Below are 14,355 nucleotides of genomic sequence, written 5' to 3'. Positions count from 1 at the left end.
ATGTTTTTCACTAGCTGGATTAAAGGAGATATATATCAATTGGATAAGGGAGTGAGATGGTGGCAAAGTGAATACATTTAAGGAAAATGTGAACTACATAGAGATTGTTTAGTTGGGTATATGGCATGATGGATGGATAGATAGACAGATAAGCAATCAATGTGAAGTACATAGAGAGTTTGCTTAACTAGGCCTTAACTAGGTAGACGGATTGATGGATGGATAGAGAAATAGACAGATAGATAGATGAAGATGGTCTGAGAGGAAAATAAGACTAGTACTTTATTATTGACAGAATAGTGGGCCAAGTCTGGGAAAGTGACAGAAACTCGGTGGTATGGTGATAATGGTGATAAGGAAGTTCTTTGGAGAATATATGTACAGATACGGTAGGAATATAAAAATATTAATAGAATGTCTCATTGATATGTATATTAATTTATGTATTGTTTTCGGATAATAAAAAATGTGGGAAAATATTGTTGTCAAATCTAGGTATACGTGATTATATCAATATGGAGAAAGGTCAACATTTTTTTTTAAGGACTATCACATGGGAAGAATAACACAAATCAGTCAGCAAGATAATTGTTTTAAGTGTAGTAAGTAGTAAGAGAGTGTGTAGTCATCCTAGGGACCATTTCAGATCATAGCTGGCCTTAAGCATAGGTCGACTAGGCAGCCGCCTAGGGTGCCACTCTAACAGGTGCACTTTTCCAGTAATCTATATGGTGTACATAGACCAGGATGGGAGCACATAGTGGTGTTGAGGGCGCTGTGGAGACCTTTTTCCTAGGGCACCAGTTGACCAAAGGCCGGTCCTGTTTCATTTCTAATGGATTTCGACAATGTACATTTAACAATAGTATAGCACAGCAGTTTAGTGGTTACGGTTCCTTCCTCACATCTGCAGACTTCAGTTGAAACCTCTTGTTATGTCTGTGTGAAGCCTGTATATTTTACCTTCTGTATATTGTTTTATGTGTACCCTCCATATCTGGTTTCACCCCACTCCCCAAAACATTAGTTACAAGATTAATAAAAATTATACATGCATAATACATTTATTCTCTACTTTGCATCTCACGTACTGACTGAAGACTTATATGATTAACAAATGAATTCTGCAAACACCATCCGAGTGCCATGGGAAGGAATATTATTAAGAGAAAGAGTGAAACTCTTGGTTGAGCAAGTTTACAAACAGACTTTTTTTTCATGTTAGTTCATGTAAACCATTACACCTTCCTAGTCTTTATTCGTTGCTCAATGTGCCCCAGAGCCCTTATGTTTAGTAACAAGGTTATTTTCTTGGCTTGTCAAATCACATACAAAATTTTCACATGTACAGAAATGTAGCTGAAATCATCTTGCTATTCACATCTGATTTTTTTCTGGTTGTTGAAACTTTCAGGTTGACAACACCTTATGAAAGAAAATTCTGTAGCTAAACATCTGTTGCCTGAAATACAACCTGTTGCATACAGCAACAGTTTGCATGCTTTCTTTAGATAATGAGAGAAGGTAATGGTTCCTTACAGCTACAGTCAGTGTTCTGCTTTAACCCTTTTTTCAAAGGTTTCATTACTATGTTATGACAAATGTGAAGTAAATGCAATACATATTTCCTCTTTCGGAGAGAAAGAAGACAGAGAGAAAAAAAACACTGCTGGAGTGTACAGCACTGCTTAATCATTGCTTTAAAGGAAGTGACATAATGTGGAGAGACGTCACCTGAGGGTTTTTTCTTTTTGGCCCACCCCTGGGTGGAGTCAGGCTGTAGCTTTCTAGAGTGGGGTGACTGAAGCTTAGAACAACTGTTAACAGTTTTTTATTGCTGCACATTTATTTTCTTTTATTTCCCCAGTCATTTATCCTGCCATTTTCTTGCTGCTTGTGGATCTTAAGATAGATGTGTCAAGGTCTGGCTGCTAGAAGGTATGTAATTAATTCATGTTTGGGTCACATAGCTTGCTGCTAGTTTTCATTTCCTTTCTGACTGTTGGAGGTTTGTAGCAAGGAAGATGTGCCATGCTGTTCTGTGAATGGAGAGAAACAGTGTGCATGTTTGTGCATGTTTTCTTTTTTAAGTAGCAAATATGCTGTGTGCAGAATTAGGCAAATTGGCTCCAAGATGTATGCCACTGTGTGTTGCTTCTCAAGAGTTTAGAACACACATTTAAATTTGAAATAACTGAAACTGACAGTAATTTTCAGGGCACATGTAAGCAGCATCTTTGTTTCATTTGACATACTAGGTGTTGTTTCTATGGTAACCAAAAATAGTGCTTTGTGCACAGCCCTCAGTTATACAGAAATGCCTTTGTGTGCTAGTGGTTTTTACCTAAATGCACTGATTTCAGCAGAGCTGTACCAAGCATGGCTTTGTTTGCTCCTCACTTTCATTTTACTTTTCTCCTATCACACAGGGGTATTTGGGTTACCATGGAGACAGACATTTGTGACAGTCTGTTTACATCTGCATCCCCAAATTAACTTTCCCCTTCAGGAGGTTCACTGAATTCTTTGCTATATTCTAGTAGTTAACCTTTTCATATCTTAATATGCTTTACAGTAGATGTTTTTTCTTTTTTTTTTTTTCTTCTGTTGTTTTACAAAGGAAATATTTAAATGTAAAAAGTCTACTGTATTTATTTACTAGTAATGTGCAACGTAAATACCAATGTTGGTCTATGACTTAAGTTTCATGCTTTTAGCAGTTTTAATTTCTGTGATGTGTTCATCTATACTATAATTAATTTTAATGCTGTAAAACCGAGAATATAAATAAATGTGTGTATAACCTGCATGTGTTTTTGTACCATCTGCATGCTTGTGTTTCCAGTGCATAAAGCAAAACATGTTAACAAAGATTAAGAGTTTGGTTCTGAGTAATGTTCCTTTTGCCTTAGTCAGGGATACATAATGTGTCAAACATAAGTTATACAAGCTCTTTTATGCTAGAAATGTGGGCTATGAAAACAAAATGTTCAGAAGCTGTATGCTGAGCTGCTCATTTTTAGATCAGCATCTTTGCTTTAAAGGGACACAGGCCTGAGTTGTTACACAGAGAGAAAATTGTGTGTTAAATAAAAAGAAAACAAGAAAATGAAAGAATGAGAAAAGAAAATAAAGAAAAGGAAACTTTTGGTATGATTTTTGTAATGACCTGCTTTTAGAATGTGCCTTACTCATAATTCCCAGTGGGGGTAATTTATGATTATAGTAAGAACTAGCAGTGAATAGTGTAATATATTAACGGTTTGGATTTATGAGAGATACTTAAAGTTCCTGTTACTAATTTGGGAGTCAATGAGATGAAAACAATAAACAAGTAATGTCCCTCTTTTATTATCAACCACCTTTGAGGTGGCACTACAGCGTAGTAAAGGTGCTGAATCCTGAGTCTTGACAAGTTCAGCTTACAATGAGATGTTGGCTTCCTTAAAGGTATCCCTTGTTTGTTTTCATGGACTCATTTGTTGTCAATGATTTCTGCTTTTCCTGTTTCAGATAAAAATAAATAAATAATTGTCTGTTTTACATTTGTTCTTCTGTGTAAATAGGACTGTATAAGATTTGGGCAACAACTGGTATGAATAATATCTGTCTTTTGAGGAAATCCTGTATACTGTACATTTGTAAATATGGGCATTGTAAAAACCGCTACAAAATTACCATCATGGTCTTACAATAATTTTCACAAAACAATGGCATTAGCAAGCAACATCTGCTTTGAATAATGAAATGAAAAATATTTTTCTGAAAAATACAAAAGATTAAAAAACAAGTATGAGGATATACAATGGAAATGTGAAAAGTACTTTAGTACTTCATTGCTAAAAAAAAGTGATTGCATTCATGCATATCTTTGACTTTCTTATTTTCTCACTGCTAGCTGCTGCTATCTGGCTCCCCAGTGCCAGCTGCAGATGTTCCCACTCTCTGAGGTCCCCCTGTATTGGTGCCCCCCCTCTTGTGTCCCATGCTAGGAGGGTTCTCCCTTCCTGGAGAGGTTTACATAGGAGAAGGCTCAAGCGGCTACTTGTCTCCAAGTGGGATGGGCTAGACGAGGAGCCGTCTTTTTGTGGCATCAAGATCAGCTTTTTCTCTTAAGCCATAACCCCCACTGGGTTATGTCATGACAAAGGATGTGCAATGGTGTCAAGAGGGGAAACATCCTCTCCTTCTTTGTGATGTGCCCCTTAAATTCAAGCTCTTACTAGATCAAGGCTACAGCAGCAGTATCAATCATCGCTGGTGCCTGTACCTTGCCTGACCCCCGCCCCCCATGCAGCTGCTTGTCATTCCTTTTTCTCCCAGTCATCTCCAGCAGGTGCCCAAGCCACTAACAGAGCTAAATTAAACCACTGAGCCAAAGGTGCCTGAGGAGTCAAAGGTATAGAAAAAAGCACTCTGCTTTTTTGATAGTAAAGTACTTTTTCAAAAGTGTGTTGCTTGTTCTCCTCTTTAATACTTTTGAAGCTAACCATATCTAAAAATCCATCTGAAGTCATTGACAGCAACGGTTACTGCAAACTAAAAGGTACCCATGCAGGGGGCTGCACCCCTATACCCACAGCTTTTTATATAATAACTCTGAGATGTGCAACAGAGGAGAAAAAGCAGTACTTGTAAACCTCACCATCAGCCATCTTGCTCAGTTGTAACCACACCAAAACAGCACCCCAATTAAAACATTACAGACTAATTTACCCAGTCTTTTACCTAATCTGAGTAATGTAAATACCAACAGCATAAAACTTTGCAGTTCATTATCATTACATACTGCTGCACTAAAATGCTACCTGTCAGTAACTGTCCATTAAAGAAAAAAATCATATACACTCTTTCCTGTGGGAATCAAGGGTAAAAAACATTTACAAAGCTGTCCAGAAACATCTTCCTTCAAAGATAAGGAAACAACAAACACTCACTGACTTTCGGACAGATATGAAAGAATATTTTGTGAAAGAATCCATCTTCACATGCTTTAGGGATATTGAGTAAAACAATACACAAATGGGTACTGTTTCCTACATGCATTCTTTCTTGAGCTGAATTGACTTGGAATATACCATCCTTACTGTTATGTTAATACTTCTGCAAATAAATAATTCTGTTGTAAATGTCTAATTGTAAACGGTAGACTGCATTCTCTAATGTAAATGTGCAACACTTCTGTTTAAAGAAATATCTGCTATTTCTGTAGGTGTATATTACTACAGTGTACTGCTGCTGCTTGGAGCATGTGTCATGGCTGAAAAGGGTCAATAGATGAGCCCAGACACTCAGTTATCAAATTTGTGTTCTTGCATGGGCCCACAGACATGTGTGTGTTTATCTGTCTATATGTCTATTTGGGTGTACTTTCCTACAACGAAAATTCACTTTTTCGAAATGGGAAAGTACATCCCCACTTAAGCGAAAGCGCACTTTAACGAAAGTGCAGTTTCGCTTAAGCTTACTAGACCGAACCTACCATACCACAATGGAGGACATTGAAAAACGGGTTATGTCCTCCACAGTGGTGCGATAGCCACGGACCATAGGATTAGGGCACGGGTCAAGGTAAGTGGATAGCCCTACTAACTATCCCCTTACCCTAACCCATGCCCTAACCCTAAGGTCCATGACTATCGCACCACAGTGGAGTACATAGCCCGATTTGGAATGTCTTCCACAGTGGTGCGATAGCCACGGACCATAGGATTAGGGCACGGGTCAAGGTTAGGGGATAGCCCTACTAACTATCCCCTTACCCTAACCCATGCCCTAACCCTATTGTCCGTGACTATCGCACCACAGTGGAGTACATAGCCCGATTTGGAATGTCTTCCACTGTGGTGCGATAATCACAGACCTTAGGGTTAGGGCATGGGTCAAGGTAAAGGGATAGCCCTACTAACTCTCCCCTTACCCTAACCTGTGCCCTAACCCTAAGGTCCGTGACTATCACACCACAGTGGAGTACATAGCCCAATTTGGAATGTCTTCCACTGTGGAGATCACGACTAGATTAGGGCACTGGTCAAGGTTAGGGGATAGCCCTACTATAACTATCCCCTAACCCTAACCTGTGCCCTAACCCTAAGGTCCGTGACTGCTAGCCCGTTTGGTCTAGTGGGTTCACTAGAAAGTGCACTTTCACGTTAGTGTGGGTGTACTTTTGAAGTTCCAAGTAGTGAACTTTCGTTCTTCAGAATTATATATGTGTGTGCATTTATGTATGCACACATACGTGTGTGTGTGTGTGTGTGTGTGTGTGTGTGTGTGTGTATATATATATATATATATATATATATATATAAATAAAATAGTGTATATGATTATACTGTGTATGTTTTATGACAAAGTTTCTAAGTAGTTTATATTTTAATACTGTGCATTTTCAGGTTAAGCTGATGCAGTGTAAGCCAATCATTATAGTTCTGTGGAGAGTAGACATTCTCCAAAATCTTAGTTGGGATGGAGGTAAGGGAACAGAAGACAACTTGAATACCGGTTAACACGGAGGTACTGACAGACTAACAGTAGACCTTGTATTTAATGTCATATGGTCACTGAATTAAAGTGTAGTACTTAAAGTGAGACTTTGGGTAAGCAAAACAGTATATAATTAGTTACTAAGAAAAAAACTCCATTTATGGTACAGTGTTTGCGTACACACGTGCATTGAGGGGGTAAGCAAATTAAATGTTGCTAAAAAATGTGAGTAAATATATAAAAAATAAGAATTCATTACCCGTAGTAGCATATGGCTAGAGGCCATCAGTCAGAGCAGTGTTAGTTTCTGTGGCAACGTACTCTATTCTCAAGCCTGCATATCTCGAGGAATAAAACCATGATTTTGCTGAATGTTCCTGATTTTGTATCTTTTTTTGTCCTGTTCCATGTAAAAGTTTTGATTTTATAACTAAGATACAGTCAGTCAGTAATCTCAAACATCAGTGTTGTAGGCCTTAATAGGTTCATACGTAGGTACTAGACTATCTGCCCGAGAGCATTTATAAGCCTAGCCAGAATGTGTCGGCTATCGCTGCCCCATTGATTAATTAACTGATCCTTTGTCAAGCAGAGCCAATGAAGTGATTCACAGGGGTGTATTTTCTGTTCCCCATCCACTCGTCAAGGTCTCTCTTGAAGAGTGTTAGTGAGGGGCTCTGCCTAATGTAGTTTGGAATTTTGTTCCAAAGCATGGGCAGTCTCTGTGACAGGAATCTATCCCTCCAGCATGTTCTATTTATTGTTGTGACGAGGTTTAGCTCACTAAAGCGCATGGTTCGCAGTGACTTGGATTTCTTTAGGTGGTGCATGTCCATCAATTCTGAGTTGGACATGGCTTTGTAAGTTAGGCAGAGATCACCTCTGAGTAAGCGATATGTCACTTAGTACAGTTGGAGTTTTTCAATCGGGCTGCATAGGACATATGTTTGAGGCCAGTAATCCTCTTGGTGAGGTACTTTTGTGGTCTTTCCAGCTGTTGGAAGTGTCTTGTGAAGTACATCTCAAATGGGGCATTGTACTCTATGATGGGTCTAATGAGTGACAAGTAGAGGGGGCACTATAACCTCTTTATTTCTAGGTGCGAACCCATTCGTAATTAGATGGGCCACATAGAAGGATTTCCTAACTACTTTGGCAATATGATTGTCAAAGGAGAGATTACTATTTACCTGGGTCCCCAGATCTCTTATTACCTCTTCTGTATTAAGGGGGCTGCCACCTATGTGGTAATTCGTGGGTGTTTTGTTTTTCCCAAACGGGATGACTATGCATTTTGTGGCATTTAGCTTGAGGCCATGACGTTGACACCAGGTGTCCATCTCAGTAAGGCCCTTTTGGAGGATGTCCGTGTCAGCCGGAGAGTCAAGTATGGCTCCCAGTTTGCAGTCATCGGTGAACATGGTTAGCCATAGTCCTCCTGTGTTTGCCTGTACTTCTGAGAAGTATATGCTGAACAGTAGGGGTCCCAGGACCAAGCCTTGCAGGACACCACTTGTGACTAGTTTAGAGTAGGACCTGGGGCCCGCTATTCTTACCGTGTGAGTTCTGTCTGTAAGCCAGATGGCAACCCATCTCGTGACGTAGGGGTTTATGTTCAGGCTGGTGAGTTTTTCTGTAATACTCGAGTGGGGAATGGTGTCAAAAGCCTTGGCGAGGTCAAGGTAGGCTGTGTGAACCACCTTTCCCTCGTCAATGGCCTTGGTGTCTCAAAGAAGTCAACCAGGTTTAGTAGGCATCATCTGCCCTTAACAAAGCCGAACTGAGTCGGGTCAAGTGTTTGGAGGTTCCCAATGTCTTTGTTAATGAATTCCATGATGATGCACTCCATAGCCTTGCAGACCAGGCTAGACAGGCTTACGGGGCGATAGTTACCAGGGTCAGTTGTGGCCCCTCCTTTGTGGAGAGGAATAACCGTTGCTATGCACCATTCTATGGGCACGTAGCCTGTGGAGAGGCTGAGGTTGAACAGCATGTTTAGGTGGGGGGTTAGTTCGTTCTGTAGTTCATGCAAAACGCAGCCTGAGACATTATCTGGTCCCATCTTGACACTGTGTTTTTGGCTTTTGAAAGGGCTTGTGATTTTTGGGACACTACATTTTTCGGTATTGCTGTGGGCCCTTTTGGAGGTGAGAGGTGGGTGAAGTTTGCACTGAATCTATCTGCCAGGATGTTGGCAATATCAGTAGGTTCAGCATATTTTGTGCTATTTTGTACTAGTTCAGTGCATATCTGCGAGTTGCCACTTAGATTCTTAACATAGCTAAAGAAGGCTTTGTGGTTATCTTTTGAATCCATGGCTATTTTTCTTTCGAAGTTAGTCTTGGATGATTTCATGAGGGACCTTAGTTTCTTACTGATACTGATCAGAGATGTCTTTTCTTCTTGGGATTTGCTTTTTTCCTGAACTAGTTTCCTTCTTCTATTGTATAGCCTGTTTATGGCAGGGGTCCACCAAACTGGTTTCCTTCTCTTAGAGGAGTGAGTCTTGGTTTTGCTAGGGATGGCACAATCCATGCATCCTTGTACGTGTTCATAGAGTGCATCTGTAAAGGTTTCTGCATCTTGGGCAGCATTATCCTTTAGCGTGGGGGCTGTGAAACTTACCACCTCTGTCTTAAGTAAGGTAACGTTTGCTTTAGAAAAGTTTTTTTACTGTGGTTTCCTTGGTTGGGGTGGTGGTGGGGTGTGGACATCCAGAGTGATTAGTTTATGGTCTGATCTAACCAGTGATGGGTTAACCTCTGGTATGGAACACCTGTCGCCCATGTTGGTGATGACCAAGTCCAGTATGTTTCCACCTCTGGTAGGGAGTTTACTAGCTGATCCAGGGCATTTGAGTTGATGAATTCCAGGAAGCACTGGGCCTGGGAGTTTGTACTCTAGTAGTTTTCCCAGTGAATGGTGAATGGTAGGGTAATTGAAATCGCCCAATATCAGGGTGTTCGGTAGGACCTTCATGTTTTCCAGTGTCTCCAGAAAGGTGGAGTGGTGGTCCTGGGTCATGGAGGGTGATCTGCAGCAGGCCACAATTTGCATTGCAGATTTGCCCAATGTTAGTTGCACATGGATGGTCTCAGAGGTATCATGCTGCACCACTAACCTGGAGGTGTAGGTATCCTTGATGAATGTGGATACACCCCCTCCTTTTGTGTTTCGGTCCATGTTCTGTGGCCAAAACGTGTGGTATGAGTTGTAGCCCGGTAGTGCTGGGGTGCTCTCTGGAGCCTTGAACCAGGTTTTATTACTGCACAGATGTCGATGTACTCCATACTGAGGAGTGCTTCGAGCACGTGCATTTTGAGATTTAAACTCCTGGCGTTGAGTAGCATAACCCTCAGTTTTTTGTTAATTGTGCTGTTTATGGAGGTGGGTTTGACTTTTGAGCCTTGCCTAAAAAAGGCTATATGGGGGCAGCAAGAGCCTTGCCAGTATTCGAAAGCCTAGGGGTGACAGGTGCAAGCCGTCTCTTGCGAAGCAACACGGCTTGTCAAGCATGTCGTCCCAGGCTGACAGACACTGGATCACCTTTGAATGACACCAGAAGCTTAGCCAATTGTTGAAATTGATCATGTTTTCTTTACACTGAGGTATCATTCTTGGCGAGGGCAGGATGCTACTCCGGGTCAGGGTCATACCAGCCTGGGCCATACCAGCCTGGGCTACATGATCAGAGAGCTCTTCCATGTCTCTTTTCATGTAGTCCAGGGATGTACATCTCATGTCATTCGCACCAACATGAGCAATGACAGAGTCATGTTTGTATTTGTTCTGGAGTGACCTGAGTGTTTGTGTTATGTGGTGGATTCTGGCTCCCGATAGGCAGCTAACGGTAACCTTCTGCTTGTCCAGCCTAGTGAGTGGGACGTCAGTGTGCCTGACTATAGAGTCACCTATTACTAGTGTTTTAGGTATGTTATTTCGCCTTAAGGGCTGTGATTCTGCGGCACACTGATTTTGTGTTTTATGTGTTGTGTGGTTTGTAACAGGAGGTGCAGGTTGTTTGGGTGTCTGCTTTGGAGGTCTCTGATGCTTTTGTAGGTTTTTATTTAGAGCCTCCGAGTATGATTTTGTGTATTGTTTGCCAGTGCTGTTTTAGTAGGTCTGTGTGCGGCTGGAGGTGTGGTGCAAGTGTTAACCTTCTCCTTTTGACTGCTGTTCCAGTCTTGGGTGGAGACAGCTTAGCTTCCAGTTTGGCTGTATAATTGCATCTCTCGCATATGTTACTGTTTTTTGGTAGGAGGGGAGGGTTGTCTGTGTACATGAGGCAGTTGTAACATTGCCTCAGGATACCCAGATTCACCAGCTGGACTGGAGAGTACACCTGGAATTGCCCTTTGGTCATGCCTGAATAGTAGGGTGAGCTACTTAGTTGCTTGGTTAGTTAGGAATGAATAATGAATGGAAAATGCATGTTGGTGAAAAACCTGTTATTCTGTGAACTTGTGAATTAGAGTCATGTTTAAAATTGTCCCTGATTTTTGGAACTTTGACTAGAATTCTTCATCAAAGAACTTGGGGGGGGGGGGGGTGGATGAAACAGGTTTTTACTTTGGTGTAAGGCAACAAGTAATTGTGACCAGACAGTGTCTTAACTGCAAGTTATTTTCCTTATAGTGACTAGCAACTAGTTATGGGCTTTGTCGCTTGGTAGTCCCAAGAACAGCAGAGTCATTTTCTTAAAGTGTTGCAGATATTGAGTATTGTAGGAGCGTGTACAGCAGCAGCAGCTGTGTACCTTCATCTCTGTACTATTCATTTTGACGTGGCATCTGTATTTTTATGTTACTGTGCAGTAGGAACTAATAGCCAATTAAAGTCTGCCTAGCTACATTATTCTACGTGACAGCAACATCAGAGCCATGCTTTACCTGTTGCAACAAATGCTTTCACTAATTATATATTGGCACGACCCTGGAGTTGTTACCAGAAAACAACACCTTAAAAACAACACTAAACTGTATAAAAAATAAAATCAGTCAAAATTCTATGAACATTTTGTATTATGAAAGATGCAGAACTGCAAAACAACCATATGCAGCCCTGCACTCAGAATTTTAAGAAGGCCTTTGTGTTTTGAGGTACTGAAGTGTAGTAAGAGGGGCAATGCACTGTGCAATCAGGGTTAATAACAGTATCACTGTGTCCCACAGCAGTTATGTAAAATAAAATGTTCAAGAACTAATGCAGGGAGGAGAAATGAAGACATATATTTTTGGGTGTGGGGGGCAGGAATGGTGGTTTGAATACCAGGATGCTGGAAGGATTTTATAGTATGACTGACAGAACTGACTCTAGCTAGATATGAAATGCTGCACGTAGAAGCAAAGGGAACATAACCTTGAAGGACAGTATTAGTAAATGCCAGAAAGACTTGGAGAAACTCTTTATTTTGTACAGGCTGGAGCTAATAGCTAGAACTTGTGTAGTGCACTATGAATGATGGGAATCTAATAGTATATTTGTGAGAGGGTTAGAAGGGTGTATGCGTGGGTGGATGCTGCTAAGATGCTGATTTATTAGATAAAGCAGTTCTAGAAGCCCTTGAATGAAAGAGAATAAATGTTTTGACAAAAGTGTATGCCTGTTGCACTCATCCTTTATAAGGCTGCTCGGGTTAGAGTATATGTAACTGAAAGCGAGTCTAATAAATCTGACTTTATGTACTGTAGGAGAAATACACAAAAGCACATTAGGGTATATTATACTTCAGTACCACATTTTGAGGAAGATAGAAGTGTTGTGGTAGTAATTTATAAATACTCCTGCAGGTCCAGAGGGTGTTGTTTGTGAGTCTTATGTGCTTAAAGCAGGCCTGTCTTGTACATACTAGGACTAACTGATCATAAGTAGAATTGAGAAATCCAGTTATGTAATTTATAACTCCATGTAAAACTTGATGAGTTTGGTTACATCAGTGGCTGTGCCTTGGCTGTGATAAATGTCTGCATTGAAGAATATATTTAAATTATTTTTGTAACTTCATTGATATTATTATCTCACATTCATTAGCAGTTTGTTTCTGTGGTCATTGTTGAGAAGTTTGGGGTCTGTCCAGACTACCCTGTATCTGAATTCCACAGCATATTTGGAGTGGTTTGTCAGGGAATATGAATCTAAGATGAGTTGTCATCTTTGTTTTAGCTGATTTCAAGTACTGTTTTTTTTTTCTGAGTTGCTGTTAGTTATGCTTTTGTTGACAAATTGCTTCTGGAAGTCTATATTTTTTAAATTCAGAATACAGTCTAACTGCAAAATAAAAAAAAAGACTGTTAGCAAACATGGAAGTCAGTTCTAGCCAATTATTCTTACAGTGAGTGGATCTTCCAGCAGACACTTCTAAAAAGCCTTCAGAAATGAAAGCTCACTTTCTGCCTTAATCTGCTGTTGGCATACAGTATGTAATACATATGAAATCCAGGTGAATTCAGACCTCTGTTTTGGAGATAGACAAGGATAAGGTTATGGTCAGCAATATTAGGTTAAATCCGGAACCAATGTACTGCCAAAGTTTGAGTCACAGTCATACTGCCAGACATTTTTTGGTGTTTGGAAGTATTGAAGTACACTTGTCACTTGGCATGAAACTATGACAATTAAGGAGTACTTTCTCCTTCTTTCATCATTTTTTCAAGTTGCAAACCTTAAATGTTTTGTTAGTAGACTACTTGCATTGGCTTCCAATAGCCCCAGAAGAAGTTTCAGATAGAACTCTGTAAAAATGAAGAACGGTACTGTTAAGTGCTATTATTACTTTGTGAGTTCTTCCAGAGCCTTTTTTGATGTTCTTGTCATAACCAATACAGTTATACTCTTTGGTTATTTTATTGTCATTCATTTAAGTCCTGAAACTGCTTTATCGGATAAGTGAAGAGTATCTTGTGAATATTCCTTCTGGCCCTGCAAACTAGAGGTTATAGTCTTACTGATTATGCTCATAACATTGGAAAGAATTCTGGAAGAAATGAAAAGGACATAATGGTGGTTTTGTGCGGTGACAGTGCCCAGTTTTTGCAAGTGCTTTATTTGGGCTACTGTGACTACTGAAATATGTAGACTGCTCATTTTTTAATAAGCTTAAAAATGTAATGAATGGTACTGTACACTTTCTGGTAGGTTTGCAGTATTTAAGACTTTTAGTAAGTTTGACATACTGAACTTGTTTCTGATCTGTTGACTTCTGTCACATAGCAGTAAGTGTAGGAAGATTAATAGCTCTTCAGATCACAGGCTGTTTTGATTAGAAAGGATAATATAGAGCACATAATAAACAGTCTAAACCTTCTTTCTGAATATCTAAACAGAGTTTTTTCGCAGTGGTAAAACAAAGTTAATCACCACATAGGGATCCATAGAACCATATAATTAAACAGACTGAACTTCCTTCCACTATTATATTGCTGTCTCATAGAAATACCTGCATATCCACTCTGCAAGGTGACATAAAGATTACAGATCTTTAGAAGTCCCCATTCAACATAATATAGCTTCCAAGAAATCTTAATGTACACAAAAGTTAAAAAGTTGGTGACTAAAAGCCATAGTATCCATGGCCCAAAACGTGTACCAGTTGTAAAGTCTATATGTATTAGCATGCGTTTTAATGTGTGCACTTGCAACATATCACGCACAAGTCTGAAATGAATTGTCATTGCATAGACAAAATGCATCATGAAAGTACAGCATGTTCAACATTAAAAAGCAGAACACAGAGGATTACCAGCTTGTGTGTTTTGTGGTACAGAATCAAGATATTCGCTATCGAGATGAATTTTCTGTCATCCATGTTGAGAAAATATAACAAGTTGGATTATGATCATAAAGACCCTTTACATAATTCCGTATACTGCG

At 40.0% G+C, this 14,355-nt stretch overlaps 1 protein-coding gene across 3 annotated transcripts in view; it reads left to right on the top strand.

The window, feature by feature from the left end:
* The first annotated feature begins 1,754 nt into the window (after window positions 1-1,754).
* AGPAT4 (1-acylglycerol-3-phosphate O-acyltransferase 4) overlaps window positions 1,755-14,355 on the top strand; it is a 1,187,234-nt gene continuing 1,174,633 nt past the window's right edge. For all 3 annotated transcript variants that reach the window (XM_044068028.1, XM_044068026.1, XM_044068027.1), the window contains exon 1: window positions 1,755-1,938. The gene's annotated coding sequence lies outside the window, so the exon portion shown is untranslated. The remainder of the gene's footprint in view (window positions 1,939-14,355) is intronic.

The sequence above is a fragment of the Protopterus annectens genome, chromosome 1.part0 (assembly GCF_019279795.1).
Source record: "Protopterus annectens isolate FY-2018-M chromosome 1.part0, PAN1.0, whole genome shotgun sequence".
In the NCBI taxonomy this organism is placed as follows: Eukaryota; Metazoa; Chordata; order Ceratodontiformes; family Protopteridae; genus Protopterus; species Protopterus annectens.
Note: the sequence above shows the minus strand (reverse complement) of the source record. Positions and strands in the feature narration are given on the sequence as shown.